Genomic DNA, 20,425 nt, shown 5'->3' on the forward strand with positions numbered 1-20,425 from the left:
TGACCGATATCATGCACATTTCCCCGGGCCAGTGATGTTGGCTAAGGCCATTCACATTACACCAGAGACAGCGCTTCCTGTGAGGCCATCTTAACCAAACCAGGGACTGTGCTTTTGGCTGAGGCCATCCGCATTACATCAGGGCCTGTGATGCCGACTTCTACCATCCACATTACACCAGGGACAGTGCTTCCTTTGAGGCCATCTTCACCCCACCAGGGCCTCTGCTGCTCGTTGATGCCATCCACATTACGCCTGGGCCTGTGGTGCTGACCGATATCATGCACATTTCCCAGGGCCAGTGGTGTTGGCTAAGGCCATTCACATTTCACCAGGGCCAGTGGTGCTGACCAATACCATCCATATTTCACCAGGGACAGTGTTGTTAGATGAGGCCATCCACATTACACCAGGGCCTGTGCTACTGGGTGAGGCCAACTACATTTCACCAGGGACAGTGTTGTTAGATGAGGCCATCCACATTTCACAAGGGCCTGCATTGCTGGCTCATGCCATCCACATAACAACAGGGCCTGTGCTACTGGCTGAGGCCAAATACATTTCACCAGGGCCTGTGCTAGTCGTTGATGCCATCCACATTATACCAGCGCAAGTGGTGCTGTCCAAAACCATCCACATTTCACCACGGCCAGTGTTGTTGGATGAGGCCATCCACATTACACCTGGGCCTGTGGTGCTGATCGATATCATGCACATTTCCCAGGGCCAGTGGTGTTGGCTAAGGCCATTCACATTACACCAGAGACAGTGCTTCCTGTGAGGCCATCTTAACCAAACCAGGGACTGTGCTTTTGGCTGAGGCCATCCGCATTACATCAGGGCCTGTGATGCCGACTTCTACCATCCACATTACACCAGGGACAGTGCTTGCTTTGAGGCCATCTTCAAACCACCAGGGCCTCTGCTGCTCGTTGATGCCATCCACATTACGCCTGGGCCTGTGGTGCTGACCGATATCATGCACATTTCACCAGGGCCAGTGGTGTTGGCTAAGGTCATTCACATTACACCAGGGCCTTTGCTACTGGCTTAGGACATTTACATTACACCAGGGTGTGGTCATGGCTGAGGCCAACTACATATCACCAGGGCCTGTATTGGTGCCTGATCCCATCGACAATATACAAAGGCCTGTGCTACTGCCTGATGCCATCCACATTAAACCAGGGCCAGTGCTCCCTGTGAGGCCATCTTCACAAAACCAGGGCCTTTGTTGCTGGCTGAGGCCATCCTCATTTCACCAGGGCCTGCGTTGCTTGGTCATGCCATCCACATTACACCAGGGACTGTGCTACTGGTTGAGGCCAACTACATTTCACCAGTGCTTGTGTTGCTGGCTGACGATATCCACAATACACAAGGGCATGTGATACTGGCTGATGCCATCCACATTACACCAGGGGCAGTGGTGTTGGCTAAGGCCATTCACATTACACCAGGGCCAGTGGTGCTGACCAATACCATCCATATTTCACCAGGGACAGTGTTGTTAGATGAGGCCATCCACATTTCACAAGGGCCTGCATTGCTGGCTCATGCCATCCACATAACAACAGGGCCTGTGCTACTGGCTGAGGCCAAATACATTTCACCAGGGCCTGTGCTAGTCGTTGATGCCAGCCACATTATACCAGCGCAAGTGGTGCTGTCCAAAACCATCCACATTTCACCACGGCCAGTGTTGTTGGATGAGGCCATCCACATTACACCTGGGCCTGTGGTGCTGATCGATATCATGCACATTTCCCAGGGCCAGTGGTGTTGGCTAAGGCCATTCACATTACACCAGAGACAGTGCTTCCTGTGAGGCCATCTTAACCAAACCAGGGACTGTGCTTTTGGCTGAGGCCATCCGCATTACATCAGGGCCTGTGATGCCGACTTCTACCATCCACATTACACCAGGGACAGTGCTTGCTTTGAGGCCATCTTCAAACCACCAGGGCCTCTGCTGCTCGTTGATGCCATCCACATTACGCCTGGGCCTGTGGTGCTGACCGATATCATGCACATTTCACCAGGGCCAGTGGTGTTGGCTAAGGTCATTCACATTACACCAGGGCCTTTGCTACTGGCTTAGGACATTTACATTACACCAGGGTGTGGTCATGGCTGAGGCCAACTACATATCACCAGGGCCTGTATTGGTGCCTGATCCCATCGACAATATACAAAGGCCTGTGCTACTGCCTGATGCCATCCACATTAAACCAGGGCCAGTGCTCCCTGTCAGGCCATCTTCACAACACCAGGGCCTTTGTTGCTGGCTGAGGCCATCCTCATTTCACCAGGGCCTGCGTTGCTTGGTCATGCCATCCACATTACACCAGGGACTGTGCTACTGGTTGAGGCCAACTACATTTCACCAGTGCTTGTGTTGCTGGCTGACGATATCCACAATACACAAGGGCATGTGATACTGGCTGATGCCATCCACATTACACCAGGGGCAGTGGTGTTGGCTAAGGCCATTCACATTACACCAGGGCCAGTGGTGCTGACCAATACCATCCATATTTCACCAGGGACAGTGTTGTTAGATGAGGCCATCCACATTTCACAAGGGCCTGCATTGCTGGCTCATGCCATCCACATAACAACAGGGCCTGTGCTACTGGCTGAGGCCAACTACATTTCACCAGGGCCTGTGCTAGTCATTGATGCCATCCACATTATACCAGCGCAAGTGGTGCTGTCCAAAATCATCCACGTTTCACCACGGTCAGTGTTGTTGGATGAGGCCATCCACATTACACCTGGGCCTGTGGTGCTGATCGATATCATGCACATTTCCCAGGGCCAGTGGTGTTGGCTAAGGCCATTCACATTACACCAGAGACAGTGCTTCCTGTGAGGCCATCTTAACCAAACCAGGGACTGTGCTTTTGGCTGAGGCCATCCGCATTACATCAGGGCCTTTGATGCCGACTTCTACCATCCACATTACACCAGGGACAGTGCTTCCTTTGAGGCCATCTTCACCCCACCAGGGCCTCTGCTGCTCGTTGATGCCATCCACATTACGCTTGGGCCTGTGGTGCTGACCGATATCATGCACATTTCACCAGGGCCAGTGGTGTTGGCTAAGGTCATTCACATTACACCAGGGCCATTGCTACTGGCTTAGGACATTTACATTACACCAGGGTGTGGTTATTGCTGAGGCCGACTACATATCACCAGGGCCTGTATTGGTGCCTGATCCCATCGACAATATACAAGGCCTGTGCTACTGCCTGATGCCATCCACATTAAACCAGGGCCAGTGCTCCCTGTCAGGCCATCTTCACAACACCAGGGCCTTTGTTGCTGGCTGAGGCCATCCTCATTTCACCAGGGCCTGCGTTGCTTGGTCATGCCATCCACATTACACCTGGGCCTGTGGTGCTGACCGATATCATGCACATTTCCCCGGGCCAGTGATGTTGGCTAAGGCCATTCACATTACACCAGAGACAGCGCTTCCTGTGAGGCCATCTTAACCAAACCAGGGACTGTGCTTTTGGCTGAGGCCATCCGCATTACATCAGGGCCTGTGATGCCGACTTCTACCATCCACATTACACCAGGGACAGTGCTTCCTTTGAGGCCATCTTCACCCCACCAGGGCCTCTGCTGCTCGTTGATGCCATCCACATTACGCCTGGGCCTGTGGTGCTGACCGATATCATGCACATTTCCCAGGGCCAGTGGTGTTGGCTAAGGCCATTCACATTTCACCAGGGCCAGTGGTGCTGACCAATACCATCCATATTTCACCAGGGACAGTGTTGTTAGATGAGGCCATCCACATTACACCAGGGCCTGTGCTACTGGGTGAGGCCAACTACATTTCACCAGGGACAGTGTTGTTAGATGAGGCCATCCACATTTCACAAGGGCCTGCATTGCTGGCTCATGCCATCCACATAACAACAGGGCCTGTGCTACTGGCTGAGGCCAAATACATTTCACCAGGGCCTGTGCTAGTCGTTGATGCCATCCACATTATACCAGCGCAAGTGGTGCTGTCCAAAACCATCCACATTTCACCACGGCCAGTGTTGTTGGATGAGGCCATCCACATTACACCTGGGCCTGTGGTGCTGATCGATATCATGCACATTTCCCAGGGCCAGTGGTGTTGGCTAAGGCCATTCACATTACACCAGAGACAGTGCTTCCTGTGAGGCCATCTTAACCAAACCAGGGACTGTGCTTTTGGCTGAGGCCATCCGCATTACATCAGGGCCTGTGATGCCGACTTCTACCATCCACATTACACCAGGGACAGTGCTTGCTTTGAGGCCATCTTCAAACCACCAGGGCCTCTGCTGCTCGTTGATGCCATCCACATTACGCCTGGGCCTGTGGTGCTGACCGATATCATGCACATTTCACCAGGGCCAGTGGTGTTGGCTAAGGTCATTCACATTACACCAGGGCCTTTGCTACTGGCTTAGGACATTTACATTACACCAGGGTGTGGTCATGGCTGAGGCCAACTACATATCACCAGGGCCTGTATTGGTGCCTGATCCCATCGACAATATACAAAGGCCTGTGCTACTGCCTGATGCCATCCACATTAAACCAGGGCCAGTGCTCCCTGTGAGGCCATCTTCACAAAACCAGGGCCTTTGTTGCTGGCTGAGGCCATCCTCATTTCACCAGGGCCTGCGTTGCTTGGTCATGCCATCCACATTACACCAGGGACTGTGCTACTGGTTGAGGCCAACTACATTTCACCAGTGCTTGTGTTGCTGGCTGACGATATCCACAATACACAAGGGCATGTGATACTGGCTGATGCCATCCACATTACACCAGGGGCAGTGGTGTTGGCTAAGGCCATTCACATTACACCAGGGCCAGTGGTGCTGACCAATACCATCCATATTTCACCAGGGACAGTGTTGTTAGATGAGGCCATCCACATTTCACAAGGGCCTGCATTGCTGGCTCATGCCATCCACATAACAACAGGGCCTGTGCTACTGGCTGAGGCCAAATACATTTCACCAGGGCCTGTGCTAGTCGTTGATGCCAGCCACATTATACCAGCGCAAGTGGTGCTGTCCAAAACCATCCACATTTCACCACGGCCAGTGTTGTTGGATGAGGCCATCCACATTACACCTGGGCCTGTGGTGCTGATCGATATCATGCACATTTCCCAGGGCCAGTGGTGTTGGCTAAGGCCATTCACATTACACCAGAGACAGTGCTTCCTGTGAGGCCATCTTAACCAAACCAGGGACTGTGCTTTTGGCTGAGGCCATCCGCATTACATCAGGGCCTGTGATGCCGACTTCTACCATCCACATTACACCAGGGACAGTGCTTGCTTTGAGGCCATCTTCAAACCACCAGGGCCTCTGCTGCTCGTTGATGCCATCCACATTACGCCTGGGCCTGTGGTGCTGACCGATATCATGCACATTTCACCAGGGCCAGTGGTGTTGGCTAAGGTCATTCACATTACACCAGGGCCTTTGCTACTGGCTTAGGACATTTACATTACACCAGGGTGTGGTCATGGCTGAGGCCAACTACATATCACCAGGGCCTGTATTGGTGCCTGATCCCATCGACAATATACAAAGGCCTGTGCTACTGCCTGATGCCATCCACATTAAACCAGGGCCAGTGCTCCCTGTCAGGCCATCTTCACAACACCAGGGCCTTTGTTGCTGGCTGAGGCCATCCTCATTTCACCAGGGACTGTGCTACTGGTTGAGGCCAACTACATTTCACCAGTGCTTGTGTTGCTGGCTGACGATATCCACAATACACAAGGGCATGTGATACTGGCTGATGCCATCCACATTACACCAGGGGCAGTGGTGTTGGCTAAGGCCATTCACATTACACCAGGGCCAGTGGTGCTGACCAATACCATCCATATTTCACCAGGGACAGTGTTGTTAGATGAGGCCATCCACATTTCACAAGGGCCTGCATTGCTGGCTCATGCCATCCACATAACAACAGGGCCTGTGCTACTGGCTGAGGCCAACTACATTTCACCAGGGCCTGTGCTAGTCATTGATGCCATCCACATTATACCAGCGCAAGTGGTGCTGTCCAAAATCATCCACGTTTCACCACGGTCAGTGTTGTTGGATGAGGCCATCCACATTACACCTGGGCCTGTGGTGCTGATCGATATCATGCACATTTCCCAGGGCCAGTGGTGTTGGCTAAGGCCATTCACATTACACCAGAGACAGTGCTTCCTGTGAGGCCATCTTAACCAAACCAGGGACTGTGCTTTTGGCTGAGGCCATCCGCATTACATCAGGGCCTTTGATGCCGACTTCTACCATCCACATTACACCAGGGACAGTGCTTCCTTTGAGGCCATCTTCACCCCACCAGGGCCTCTGCTGCTCGTTGATGCCATCCACATTACGCTTGGGCCTGTGGTGCTGACCGATATCATGCACATTTCACCAGGGCCAGTGGTGTTGGCTAAGGTCATTCACATTACACCAGGGCCATTGCTACTGGCTTAGGACATTTACATTACACCAGGGTGTGGTTATTGCTGAGGCCGACTACATATCACCAGGGCCTGTATTGGTGCCTGATCCCATCGACAATATACAAGGCCTGTGCTACTGCCTGATGCCATCCACATTAAACCAGGGCCAGTGCTCCCTGTCAGGCCATCTTCACAACACCAGGGCCTTTGTTGCTGGCTGAGGCCATCCTCATTTCACCAGGGCCTGCGTTGCTTGGTCATGCCATCCACATTACACCTGGGCCTGTGGTGCTGACCGATATCATGCACATTTCCCCGGGCCAGTGATGTTGGCTAAGGCCATTCACATTACACCAGAGACAGCGCTTCCTGTGAGGCCATCTTAACCAAACCAGGGACTGTGCTTTTGGCTGAGGCCATCCGCATTACATCAGGGCCTGTGATGCCGACTTCTACCATCCACATTACACCAGGGACAGTGCTTCCTTTGAGGCCATCTTCACCCCACCAGGGCCTCTGCTGCTCGTTGATGCCATCCACATTACGCCTGGGCCTGTGGTGCTGACCGATATCATGCACATTTCCCAGGGCCAGTGGTGTTGGCTAAGGCCATTCACATTTCACCAGGGCCAGTGGTGCTGACCAATACCATCCATATTTCACCAGGGACAGTGTTGTTAGATGAGGCCATCCACATTACACCAGGGCCTGTGCTACTGGGTGAGGCCAACTACATTTCACCAGGGACAGTGTTGTTAGATGAGGCCATCCACATTTCACAAGGGCCTGCATTGCTGGCTCATGCCATCCACATAACAACAGGGCCTGTGCTACTGGCTGAGGCCAAATACATTTCACCAGGGCCTGTGCTAGTCGTTGATGCCATCCACATTATACCAGCGCAAGTGGTGCTGTCCAAAACCATCCACATTTCACCACGGCCAGTGTTGTTGGATGAGGCCATCCACATTACACCTGGGCCTGTGGTGCTGATCGATATCATGCACATTTCCCAGGGCCAGTGGTGTTGGCTAAGGCCATTCACATTACACCAGAGACAGTGCTTCCTGTGAGGCCATCTTAACCAAACCAGGGACTGTGCTTTTGGCTGAGGCCATCCGCATTACATCAGGGCCTGTGATGCCGACTTCTACCATCCACATTACACCAGGGACAGTGCTTGCTTTGAGGCCATCTTCAAACCACCAGGGCCTCTGCTGCTCGTTGATGCCATCCACATTACGCCTGGGCCTGTGGTGCTGACCGATATCATGCACATTTCACCAGGGCCAGTGGTGTTGGCTAAGGTCATTCACATTACACCAGGGCCTTTGCTACTGGCTTAGGACATTTACATTACACCAGGGTGTGGTCATGGCTGAGGCCAACTACATATCACCAGGGCCTGTATTGGTGCCTGATCCCATCGACAATATACAAAGGCCTGTGCTACTGCCTGATGCCATCCACATTAAACCAGGGCCAGTGCTCCCTGTGAGGCCATCTTCACAAAACCAGGGCCTTTGTTGCTGGCTGAGGCCATCCTCATTTCACCAGGGCCTGCGTTGCTTGGTCATGCCATCCACATTACACCAGGGACTGTGCTACTGGTTGAGGCCAACTACATTTCACCAGTGCTTGTGTTGCTGGCTGACGATATCCACAATACACAAGGGCATGTGATACTGGCTGATGCCATCCACATTACACCAGGGGCAGTGGTGTTGGCTAAGGCCATTCACATTACACCAGGGCCAGTGGTGCTGACCAATACCATCCATATTTCACCAGGGACAGTGTTGTTAGATGAGGCCATCCACATTTCACAAGGGCCTGCATTGCTGGCTCATGCCATCCACATAACAACAGGGCCTGTGCTACTGGCTGAGGCCAAATACATTTCACCAGGGCCTGTGCTAGTCGTTGATGCCAGCCACATTATACCAGCGCAAGTGGTGCTGTCCAAAACCATCCACATTTCACCACGGCCAGTGTTGTTGGATGAGGCCATCCACATTACACCTGGGCCTGTGGTGCTGATCGATATCATGCACATTTCCCAGGGCCAGTGGTGTTGGCTAAGGCCATTCACATTACACCAGAGACAGTGCTTCCTGTGAGGCCATCTTAACCAAACCAGGGACTGTGCTTTTGGCTGAGGCCATCCGCATTACATCAGGGCCTGTGATGCCGACTTCTACCATCCACATTACACCAGGGACAGTGCTTGCTTTGAGGCCATCTTCAAACCACCAGGGCCTCTGCTGCTCGTTGATGCCATCCACATTACGCCTGGGCCTGTGGTGCTGACCGATATCATGCACATTTCACCAGGGCCAGTGGTGTTGGCTAAGGTCATTCACATTACACCAGGGCCTTTGCTACTGGCTTAGGACATTTACATTACACCAGGGTGTGGTCATGGCTGAGGCCAACTACATATCACCAGGGCCTGTATTGGTGCCTGATCCCATCGACAATATACAAAGGCCTGTGCTACTGCCTGATGCCATCCACATTAAACCAGGGCCAGTGCTCCCTGTGAGGCCATCTTCACAAAACCAGGGCCTTTGTTGCTGGCTGAGGCCATCCTCATTTCACCAGGGCCTGCGTTGCTTGGTCATGCCATCCACATTACACCAGGGACTGTGCTACTGGTTGAGGCCAACTACATTTCACCAGTGCTTGTGTTGCTGGCTGACGATATCCACAATACACAAGGGCATGTGATACTGGCTGATGCCATCCACATTACACCAGGGGCAGTGGTGTTGGCTAAGGCCATTCACATTACACCAGGGCCAGTGGTGCTGACCAATACCATCCATATTTCACCAGGGACAGTGTTGTTAGATGAGGCCATCCACATTTCACAAGGGCCTGCATTGCTGGCTCATGCCATCCACATAACAACAGGGCCTGTGCTACTGGCTGAGGCCAACTACATTTCACCAGGGCCTGTGCTAGTCGTTGATGCCATCCACATTATACCAGCGCAAGTGGTGCTGTCCAAAACCATCCACGTTTCACCACGGTCAGTGTTGTTGGATGAGGCCATCCACATTACACCTGGGCCTGTGGTGCTGATCGATATCATGCACATTTCCCAGGGCCAGTGGTGTTGGCTAAGGCCATTCACATTACACCAGAGACAGTGCTTCCTGTGAGGCCATCTTAACCAAACCAGGGACTGTGCTTTTGGCTGAGGCCATCCGCATTACATCAGGGCCTTTGATGCCGACTTCTACCATCCACATTACACCAGGGACAGTGCTTCCTTTGAGGCCATCTTCACCCCACCAGGGCCTCTGCTGCTCGTTGATGCCATCCACATTACGCTTGGGCCTGTGGTGCTGACCGATATCATGCACATTTCACCAGGGCCAGTGGTGTTGGCTAAGGTCATTCACATTACACCAGGGCCATTGCTACTGGCTTAGGACATTTACATTACACCAGGGTGTGGTTATTGCTGAGGCCGACTACATATCACCAGGGCCTGTATTGGTGCCTGATCCCATCGACAATATACAAGGCCTGTGCTACTGCCTGATGCCATCCACATTAAACCAGGGCCAGTGCTCCCTGTCAGGCCATCTTCACAACACCAGGGCCTTTGTTGCTGGCTGAGGCCATCCTCATTTCACCAGGGCCTGCGTTGCTTGGTCATGCCATCCACATTACACCTGGGCCTGTGGTGCTGACCGATATCATGCACATTTCCCCGGGCCAGTGATGTTGGCTAAGGCCATTCACATTACACCAGAGACAGCGCTTCCTGTGAGGCCATCTTAACCAAACCAGGGACTGTGCTTTTGGCTGAGGCCATCCGCATTACATCAGGGCCTGTGATGCCGACTTCTACCATCCACATTACACCAGGGACAGTGCTTCCTTTGAGGCCATCTTCACCCCACCAGGGCCTCTGCTGCTCGTTGATGCCATCCACATTACGCCTGGGCCTGTGGTGCTGACCGATATCATGCACATTTCCCAGGGCCAGTGGTGTTGGCTAAGGCCATTCACATTTCACCAGGGCCAGTGGTGCTGACCAATACCATCCATATTTCACCAGGGACAGTGTTGTTAGATGAGGCCATCCACATTACACCAGGGCCTGTGCTACTGGGTGAGGCCAACTACATTTCACCAGGGACAGTGTTGTTAGATGAGGCCATCCACATTTCACAAGGGCCTGCATTGCTGGCTCATGCCATCCACATAACAACAGGGCCTGTGCTACTGGCTGAGGCCAAATACATTTCACCAGGGCCTGTGCTAGTCGTTGATGCCATCCACATTATACCAGCGCAAGTGGTGCTGTCCAAAACCATCCACATTTCACCACGGCCAGTGTTGTTGGATGAGGCCATCCACATTACACCTGGGCCTGTGGTGCTGATCGATATCATGCACATTTCCCAGGGCCAGTGGTGTTGGCTAAGGCCATTCACATTACACCAGAGACAGTGCTTCCTGTGAGGCCATCTTAACCAAACCAGGGACTGTGCTTTTGGCTGAGGCCATCCGCATTACATCAGGGCCTGTGATGCCGACTTCTACCATCCACATTACACCAGGGACAGTGCTTGCTTTGAGGCCATCTTCAAACCACCAGGGCCTCTGCTGCTCGTTGATGCCATCCACATTACGCCTGGGCCTGTGGTGCTGACCGATATCATGCACATTTCACCAGGGCCAGTGGTGTTGGCTAAGGTCATTCACATTACACCAGGGCCTTTGCTACTGGCTTAGGACATTTACATTACACCAGGGTGTGGTCATGGCTGAGGCCAACTACATATCACCAGGGCCTGTATTGGTGCCTGATCCCATCGACAATATACAAAGGCCTGTGCTACTGCCTGATGCCATCCACATTAAACCAGGGCCAGTGCTCCCTGTGAGGCCATCTTCACAAAACCAGGGCCTTTGTTGCTGGCTGAGGCCATCCTCATTTCACCAGGGCCTGCGTTGCTTGGTCATGCCATCCACATTACACCAGGGACTGTGCTACTGGTTGAGGCCAACTACATTTCACCAGTGCTTGTGTTGCTGGCTGACGATATCCACAATACACAAGGGCATGTGATACTGGCTGATGCCATCCACATTACACCAGGGGCAGTGGTGTTGGCTAAGGCCATTCACATTACACCAGGGCCAGTGGTGCTGACCAATACCATCCATATTTCACCAGGGACAGTGTTGTTAGATGAGGCCATCCACATTTCACAAGGGCCTGCATTGCTGGCTCATGCCATCCACATAACAACAGGGCCTGTGCTACTGGCTGAGGCCAAATACATTTCACCAGGGCCTGTGCTAGTCGTTGATGCCAGCCACATTATACCAGCGCAAGTGGTGCTGTCCAAAACCATCCACATTTCACCACGGCCAGTGTTGTTGGATGAGGCCATCCACATTACACCTGGGCCTGTGGTGCTGATCGATATCATGCACATTTCCCAGGGCCAGTGGTGTTGGCTAAGGCCATTCACATTACACCAGAGACAGTGCTTCCTGTGAGGCCATCTTAACCAAACCAGGGACTGTGCTTTTGGCTGAGGCCATCCGCATTACATCAGGGCCTGTGATGCCGACTTCTACCATCCACATTACACCAGGGACAGTGCTTGCTTTGAGGCCATCTTCAAACCACCAGGGCCTCTGCTGCTCGTTGATGCCATCCACATTACGCCTGGGCCTGTGGTGCTGACCGATATCATGCACATTTCACCAGGGCCAGTGGTGTTGGCTAAGGTCATTCACATTACACCAGGGCCTTTGCTACTGGCTTAGGACATTTACATTACACCAGGGTGTGGTCATGGCTGAGGCCAACTACATATCACCAGGGCCTGTATTGGTGCCTGATCCCATCGACAATATACAAAGGCCTGTGCTACTGCCTGATGCCATCCACATTAAACCAGGGCCAGTGCTCCCTGTGAGGCCATCTTCACAAAACCAGGGCCTTTGTTGCTGGCTGAGGCCATCCTCATTTCACCAGGGCCTGCGTTGCTTGGTCATGCCATCCACATTACACCAGGGACTGTGCTACTGGTTGAGGCCAACTACATTTCACCAGTGCTTGTGTTGCTGGCTGACGATATCCACAATACACAAGGGCATGTGATACTGGCTGATGCCATCCACATTACACCAGGGGCAGTGGTGTTGGCTAAGGCCATTCACATTACACCAGGGCCAGTGGTGCTGACCAATACCATCCATATTTCACCAGGGACAGTGTTGTTAGATGAGGCCATCCACATTTCACAAGGGCCTGCATTGCTGGCTCATGCCATCCACATAACAACAGGGCCTGTGCTACTGGCTGAGGCCAACTACATTTCACCAGGGCCTGTGCTAGTCGTTGATGCCATCCACATTATACCAGCGCAAGTGGTGCTGTCCAAAACCATCCACGTTTCACCACGGTCAGTGTTGTTGGATGAGGCCATCCACATTACACCTGGGCCTGTGGTGCTGATCGATATCATGCACATTTCCCAGGGCCAGTGGTGTTGGCTAAGGCCATTCACATTACACCAGAGACAGTGCTTCCTGTGAGGCCATCTTAACCAAACCAGGGACTGTGCTTTTGGCTGAGGCCATCCGCATTACATCAGGGCCTTTGATGCCGACTTCTACCATCCACATTACACCAGGGACAGTGCTTCCTTTGAGGCCATCTTCACCCCACCAGGGCCTCTGCTGCTCGTTGATGCCATCCACATTACGCTTGGGCCTGTGGTGCTGACCGATATCATGCACATTTCACCAGGGCCAGTGGTGTTGGCTAAGGTCATTCACATTACACCAGGGCCATTGCTACTGGCTTAGGACATTTACATTACACCAGGGTGTGGTTATTGCTGAGGCCGACTACATATCACCAGGGCCTGTATTGGTGCCTGATCCCATCGACAATATACAAGGCCTGTGCTACTGCCTGATGCCATCCACATTAAACCAGGGCCAGTGCTCCCTGTCAGGCCATCTTCACAACACCAGGGCCTTTGTTGCTGGCTGAGGCCATCCTCATTTCACCAGGGCCTGCGTTGCTTGGTCATGCCATCCACATTACACCTGGGCCTGTGGTGCTGACCGATATCATGCACATTTCCCCGGGCCAGTGATGTTGGCTAAGGCCATTCACATTACACCAGAGACAGCGCTTCCTGTGAGGCCATCTTAACCAAACCAGGGACTGTGCTTTTGGCTGAGGCCATCCGCATTACATCAGGGCCTGTGATGCCGACTTCTACCATCCACATTACACCAGGGACAGTGCTTCCTTTGAGGCCATCTTCACCCCACCAGGGCCTCTGCTGCTCGTTGATGCCATCCACATTACGCCTGGGCCTGTGGTGCTGACCGATATCATGCACATTTCCCAGGGCCAGTGGTGTTGGCTAAGGCCATTCACATTTCACCAGGGCCAGTGGTGCTGACCAATACCATCCATATTTCACCAGGGACAGTGTTGTTAGATGAGGCCATCCACATTACACCAGGGCCTGTGCTACTGGGTGAGGCCAACTACATTTCACCAGGGACAGTGTTGTTAGATGAGGCCATCCACATTTCACAAGGGCCTGCATTGCTGGCTCATGCCATCCACATAACAACAGGGCCTGTGCTACTGGCTGAGGCCAAATACATTTCACCAGGGCCTGTGCTAGTCGTTGATGCCATCCACATTATACCAGCGCAAGTGGTGCTGTCCAAAACCATCCACATTTCACCACGGCCAGTGTTGTTGGATGAGGCCATCCACATTACACCTGGGCCTGTGGTGCTGATCGATATCATGCACATTTCCCAGGGCCAGTGGTGTTGGCTAAGGCCATTCACATTACACCAGAGACAGTGCTTCCTGTGAGGCCATCTTAACCAAACCAGGGACTGTGCTTTTGGCTGAGGCCATCCGCATTACATCAGGGCCTGTGATGCCGACTTCTACCATCCACATTACACCAGGGACAGTGCTTGCTTTGAGGCCATCTTCAAACCACCAGGGCCTCTGCTGCTCGTTGATGCCATCCACATTACGCCTGGGCCTGTGGTGCTGACCGATATCATGCACATTTCACCAGGGCCAGTGGTGTTGGCTAAGGTCATTCACATTACACCAGGGCCTTTGCTACTGGCTTAGGACATTTACATTACACCAGGGTGTGGTCATGGCTGAGGCCAACTACATATCACCAGGGCCTGTATTGGTGCCTGATCCCATCGACAATATACAAAGGCCTGTGCTACTGCCTGATGCCATCCACATTAAACCAGGGCCAGTGCTCCCTGTGAGGCCATCTTCACAAAACCAGGGCCTTTGTTGCTGGCTGAGGCCATCCTCATTTCACCAGGGCCTGCGTTGCTTGGTCATGCCATCCACATTACACCAGGGACTGTGCTACTGGTTGAGGCCAACTACATTTCACCAGTGCTTGTGTTGCTGGCTGACGATATCCACAATACACAAGGGCATGTGATACTGGCTGATGCCATCCACATTACACCAGGGGCAGTGGTGTTGGCTAAGGCCATTCACATTACACCAGGGCCAGTGGTGCTGACCAATACCATCCATATTTCACCAGGGACAGTGTTGTTAGATGAGGCCATCCACATTTCACAAGGGCCTGCATTGCTGGCTCATGCCATCCACATAACAACAGGGCCTGTGCTACTGGCTGAGGCCAACTACATTTCACCAGGGCCTGTGCTAGTCGTTGATGCCATCCACATTATACCAGCGCAAGTGGTGCTGTCCAAAACCATCCACGTTTCACCACGGTCAGTGTTGTTGGATGAGGCCATCCACATTACACCTGGGCCTGTGGTGCTGATCGATATCATGCACATTTCCCAGGGCCAGTGGTGTTGGCTAAGGCCATTCACATTACACCAGAGACAGTGCTTCCTGTGAGGCCATCTTAACCAAACCAGGGACTGTGCTTTTGGCTGAGGCCATCCGCATTACATCAGGGCCTTTGATGCCGACTTCTACCATCCACATTACACCAGGGACAGTGCTTCCTTTGAGGCCATCTTCACCCCACCAGGGCCTCTGCTGCTCGTTGATGCCATCCACATTACGCTTGGGCCTGTGGTGCTGACCGATATCATGCACATTTCACCAGGGCCAGTGGTGTTGGCTAAGGTCATTCACATTACACCAGGGCCATTGCTACTGGCTTAGGACATTTACATTACACCAGGGTGTGGTTATTGCTGAGGCCGACTACATATCACCAGGGCCTGTATTGGTGCCTGATCCCATCGACAATATACAAGGCCTGTGCTACTGCCTGATGCCATCCACATTAAACCAGGGCCAGTGCTCCCTGTCAGGCCATCTTCACAACACCAGGGCCTTTGTTGCTGGCTGAGGCCATCCTCATTTCACCAGGGCCTGCGTTGCTTGGTCATGCCATCCACATTACACCTGGGCCTGTGGTGCTGACCGATATCATGCACATTTCCCCGGGCCAGTGATGTTGGCTAAGGCCATTCACATTACACCAGAGACAGCGCTTCCTGTGAGGCCATCTTAACCAAACCAGGGACTGTGCTTTTGGCTGAGGCCATCCGCATTACATCAGGGCCTGTGATGCCGACTTCTACCATCCACATTACACCAGGGACAGTGCTTCCTTTGAGGCCATCTTCACCCCACCAGGGCCTCTGCTGCTCGTTGATGCCATCCACATTACGCCTGGGCCTGTGGTGCTGACCGATATCATGCACATTTCCCAGGGCCAGTGGTGTTGGCTAAGGCCATTCACATTTCACCAGGGCCAGTGGTGCTGACCAATACCATCCATATTTCACCAGGGACAGTGTTGTTAGATGAGGCCATCCACATTACACCAGGGCCTGTGCTACTGGGTGAGGCCAACTACATTTCACCAGGGACAGTGTTGTTAGATGAGGCCATCCACATTTCACAAGGGCCTGCATTGCTGGCTCATGCCATCCACATAACAACAGGGCCTGTGCTACTGGCTGAGGCCAAATACATTTCACCAGGGCCTGTGCTAGTCGTTGATGCCATCCACATTATACCAGCGCAAGTGGTGCTGTCCAAAACCATCCACATTTCACCACGGCCAGTGTTGTTGGATGAGGCCATCCACATTACACCTGGGCCTGTGGTGCTGATCGATATCATGCACATTTCCCAGGGCCAGTGGTGTTGGCTAAGGCCATTCACATTACACCAGAGACAGTGCTTCCTGTGAGGCCATCTTAACCAAACCAGGGACTGTGCTTTTGGCTGAGGCCATCCGCATTACATCAGGGCCTGTGATGCCGACTTCTACCATCCACATTACACCAGGGACAGTGCTTGCTTTGAGGCCATCTTCAAACCACCAGGGCCTCTGCTGCTCGTTGATGCCATCCACATTACGCCTGGGCCTGTGGTGCTGACCGATATCATGCACATTTCACCAGGGCCAGTGGTGTTGGCTAAGGTCATTCACATTACACCAGGGCCTTTGCTACTGGCTTAGGACATTTACATTACACCAGGGTGTGGTCATGGCTGAGGCCAACTACATATCACCAGGGCCTGTATTGGTGCCTGATCCCATCGACAATATACAAAGGCCTGTGCTACTGCCTGATGCCATCCACATTAAACCAGGGCCAGTGCTCCCTGTGAGGCCATCTTCACAAAACCAGGGCCTTTGTTGCTGGCTGAGGCCATCCTCATTTCACCAGGGCCTGCGTTGCTTGGTCATGCCATCCACATTACACCAGGGACTGTGCTACTGGTTGAGGCCAACTACATTTCACCAGTGCTTGTGTTGCTGGCTGACGATATCCACAATACACAAGGGCATGTGATACTGGCTGATGCCATCCACATTACACCAGGGGCAGTGGTGTTGGCTAAGGCCATTCACATTACACCAGGGCCAGTGGTGCTGACCAATACCATCCATATTTCACCAGGGACAGTGTTGTTAGATGAGGCCATCCACATTTCACAAGGGCCTGCATTGCTGGCTCATGCCATCCACATAACAACAGGGCCTGTGCTACTGGCTGAGGCCAACTACATTTCACCAGGGCCTGTGCTAGTCGTTGATGCCATCCACATTATACCAGCGCAAGTGGTGCTGTCCAAAACCATCCACGTTTCACCACGGTCAGTGTTGTTGGATGAGGCCATCCACATTACACCTGGGCCTTTGGTGCTGATCGATATCATGCACATTTCCCAGGGCCAGTGGTGTTGGCTAAGGCCATTCACATTACACCAGAGACAGTGCTTCCTGTGAGGCCATCTTAACCAAACCAGGGACTGTGCTTTTGGCTGAGGCCATCCGCATTACATCAGGGCCTGTGATGCCGACTTCTACCATCCACATTACACCAGGGACAGTGCTTGCTTTGAGGCCATCTTCAAACCACCAGGGCCTCTGCTGCTCGTTGATGCCATCCACATTACGCCTGGGCCTGTGGTGCTGACCGATATCATGCACATTTCACCAGGGCCAGTGGTGTTGGCTAAGGTCATTCACATTACACCAGGGCCTTTGCTACTGGCTTAGGACATTTACATTACACCAGGGTGTGGTCATGGCTGAGGCCAACTACATATCACCAGGGCCTGTATTGGTGCCTGATCCCATCGACAATATACAAAGGCCTGTGCTACTGCCTGATGCCATCCACATTAAACCAGGGCCAGTGCTCCCTGTGAGGCCATCTTCACAAAACCAGGGCCTTTGTTGCTGGCTGAGGCCATCCTCATTTCACCAGGGCCTGCGTTGCTTGGTCATGCCATCCACATTACACCAGGGACTGTGCTACTGGTTGAGGCCAACTACATTTCACCAGTGCTTGTGTTGCTGGCTGACGATATCCACAATACACAAGGGCATGTGATACTGGCTGATGCCATCCACATTACACCAGGGGCAGTGGTGTTGGCTAAGGCCATTCACATTACACCAGGGCCAGTGGTGCTGACCAATACCATCCATATTTCACCAGGGACAGTGTTGTTAGATGAGGCCATCCACATTTCACAAGGGCCTGCATTGCTGGCTCATGCCATCCACATAACAACAGGGCCTGTGCTACTGGCTGAGGCCAACTACATTTCACCAGGGCCTGTGCTAGTCGTTGATGCCATCCACATTATACCAGCGCAAGTGGTGCTGTCCAAAACCATCCACGTTTCACCACGGTCAGTGTTGTTGGATGAGGCCATCCACATTACACCTGGGCCTTTGGTGCTGATCGATATCATGCACATTTCCCAGGGCCAGTGGTGTTGGCTAAGGCCATTCACATTACACCAGAGACAGTGCTTCCTGTGAGGCCATCTTAACCAAACCAGGGACTGTGCTTTTGGCTGAGGCCATCCGCATTACATCAGGGCCTGTGATGCCGACTTCTACCATCCACATTACACCAGGGACAGTGCTTGCTTTGAGGCCATCTTCAAACCACCAGGGCCTCTGCTGCTCGTTGATGCCATCCACATTACGCCTGGGCCTGTGGTGCTGACCGATATCATGCACATTTCACCAGGGCCAGTGGTGTTGGCTAAGGTCATTCACATTACACCAGGGCCTTTGCTACTGGCTTTGGACATTTACATTACACCAGGGTGTGGTCATGGCTGAGGCCAACTACATATCACCAGGGCCTGTATTGGTGCCTGATCCCATCGACAATATACAAAGGCCTGTGCTACTGCCTGATGCCATCCACATTAAACCAGGGCCAGTGCTCCCTGTCAGGTCATCTTCACAACACCAGGGCCTTTGTTGCTGGCTGAGGCCATCCTCATTTCACCAGGGCCTGCGTTGCTTGGTCATGCCATCCACATTACACCAGGGACTGTGCTACTGGTTGAGGCCAACTACATTTCACCAGTGCTTGTGTTGCTGGCTGACGATATCCACAATACACAAGGGCATGTGATACTGGCTGATGCCATCCACATTACACCAGGGGCAGTGGTGTTGGCTAAGGCCATTCACATTACACCAGGGCCAGTGGTGCTGACCAATACCATCCATATTTCACCAGGGACAGTGTTGTTAGATGAGGCCATCCACATTTCACAAGGGCCTGCATTGCTGGCTCATGCCATCCACATAACAACAGGGCCTGTGCTACTGGCTGAGGCCAACTACATTTCACCAGGGCCTGTGCTAGTCATTGATGCCATCCACATTATACCAGCGCAAGTGGTGCTGTCCAAAACCATCCACGTTTCACCACGGTCAGTGTTGTTGGATGAGGCCATCCACATTACACCTGGGCCTGTGGTGCTGATCGATATCATGCACATTTCCCAGGGCCAGTGGTGTTGGCTAAGGCCATTCACATTACACCAGAGACAGTGCTTCCTGTGAGGCCATCTTAACCAAACCAGGGACTGTGCTTTTGGCTGAGGCCATCCGCATTACATCAGGGCCTTTGATGCCGACTTCTACCATCCACATTACACCAGGGACAGTGCTTCCTTTGAGGCCATCTTCACCCCACCAGGGCCTCTGCTGCTCGTTGATGCCATCCACATTACGCTTGGGCCTGTGGTGCTGACCGATATCATGCACATTTCACCAGGGCCAGTGGTGTTGGCTAAGGTCATTCACATTACACCAGGGCCATTGCTACTGGCTTAGGACATTTACATTACACCAGGGTGTGGTTATTGCTGAGGCCGACTACATATCACCAGGGCCTGTATTGGTGCCTGATCCCATCGACAATATACAAGGCCTGTGCTACTGCCTGATGCCATCCACATTAAACCAGGGCCAGTGCTCCCTGTCAGGCCATCTTCACAACACCAGGGCCTTTGTTGCTGGCTGAGGCCATCCTCATTTCACCAGGGCCTGCGTTGCTTGGTCATGCCATCCACATTACACCTGGGCCTGTGGTGCTGACCGATAT

This window comes from Diplotaxodon limnothrissa, linkage group LG11 (genome assembly GCF_057381915.1).
Source record: "Diplotaxodon limnothrissa isolate DT_005_m linkage group LG11, D_limnothrissa_male_GT1.1, whole genome shotgun sequence".
NCBI lineage: Eukaryota > Metazoa > Chordata > Actinopteri > Cichliformes > Cichlidae > Diplotaxodon > Diplotaxodon limnothrissa.